The following is a 1,581-nucleotide window of genomic DNA, read 5'->3' as shown; positions in this document are numbered from 1 at the left end:
CTCCCTCCTCCCTCCCCATACCCTCCCTCTGGGTCGTCCCAGTGCACTAGCCCCAAGCATCCAGTATCGTGCATCGAAACTGGACTGGCAACTCATTTCTTACATGATATTTTACATGTTTCAATGTCATTCTCCCAAATCTTCCCACCCTCTCCCTCTCCCACAGAGTCCATAAGACTGTTCTATACATCAGTGTCTCTTTTGCTGTCTTGTACACCAGGTTATTGTTACCATCTTTCTAAATTCCATATATATGCGTTAGTATACTGTATTGATGTTTTTCCTTCTGGCTTACTTCACTCTGTATAATAGGCTCCAGTTCCATCCACCTCATTAGAACTGATTCAAATGTATTCTTTTTAATGGCTGAGTAATACTCCATTGTGTATATGTACCACAGCTTTCTTATCCATTCATCTGCTGATGGACATCTAGGTTGCTTCCATGTCCTGGCTATTATGAACAGTGCTGTGATGAACATTGGGGTACACGTGTCTCTTTCCCTTCTGGTTTCCTTTGTTGTTTTTCATTCCTCTGTTTCCCCAACTCCCAGTCCTCCACTCACCACACCCTTCCTCATGGCAACCTCATGTCTTGGCCCTCTTTGGTTTTGGTTGAACTCTCTTATCCCCTGCTGCTGAGAAAACCCCTTGATACTTACCAAAAGAGGGAAATAAAACAAATTGTTCTGGTTCTTGCTATTGGGGGGAGGCACCGGTAAGGGCTCATGCTCAATGGTGTGTGTCTCTGACTCCCCCAGGATTCTAGAGGCCACTGCTATACAACCTTTAAAGAGAACACAATAAGGACATCTAGAGAGACCTGGATCCTGGGTGACATCTTCCTGAGGCTGTATTTCTGTCTTTGATCGAGGAAATTACAGGACTGGCCTGGCACGGGCAGTGTAAATGCTTAGAGTGGTTCAGGAATCAGTAAGGCCGCTCCTAACATACATTCACTCACCCTTTGAGCACTCCTCCCAGGATGCGGGTGAACTGTATTTGGTGGTCTGCACACCCTATTCTCAGTAAAGAATAAAGGGTTTAACTCATAATGGTGCTGAAACAAATGGGTGCATCTGTTTGTGTCTGGGGGGTATATAATGATCGTGATGATCGAGAACCCAGTCTGAATCAAAATTGAGAGGAACCCAACTCTAGCCAGCTTCAAGGAAAAGGGAGACTCATTGAAATGATTCTGGGAATCCAGGACACAAGAATCAGAGCAAATACAAAGATCTCAGTGAATGGACCCAAGAAACCAGAAGTCATCAATTCTCTCTCACCCTCGCTCTTTCTGTTTGGTCTTCTTTGATGGTCTTAGCCTGGCAACTTTCTTCCTTAAGGCTTCTACACCTAGTGAGGGAGTTCAAGCTACCTGTCCTAGGGTTTTAAATCCCAAAGGCATCACCTAGTAAGGAAAGAAGATTGCAGACATCAGAGTTCAAGGGTGTTCCCTGAATGACCCACCTCAGATCACATGTAGCTCCAGATCAGCCATCCTGGCAGGGACATGGGGACTTATGATAGGCTTTACATGGTTTTTGGCCCTGACCCAGCAGCACACATGATTGTCAGTTTC

The 1,581-nt window shown here is 45.3% G+C and overlaps 1 pseudogene; it reads left to right on the top strand.

Annotated features, from left to right (window-relative positions):
• The window catches only part of LOC104988797, a 9,790-nt pseudogene extending 8,882 nt beyond the window's left edge, over positions 1-908 (top strand).
• Positions 909-1,581: the final 673 nt, after the last annotated feature.

This window comes from Bison bison, unplaced genomic scaffold (genome assembly GCF_000754665.1).
Source record: "Bison bison bison isolate TAMUID 2011002044 unplaced genomic scaffold, Bison_UMD1.0 scf7180017864142, whole genome shotgun sequence".
Classification (NCBI taxonomy): Eukaryota; Metazoa; Chordata; class Mammalia; order Artiodactyla; family Bovidae; genus Bison; species Bison bison.
The sequence above is the reverse complement of the archived record's forward strand: the minus strand, read 5'-3'. Positions and strand labels throughout refer to the sequence as shown.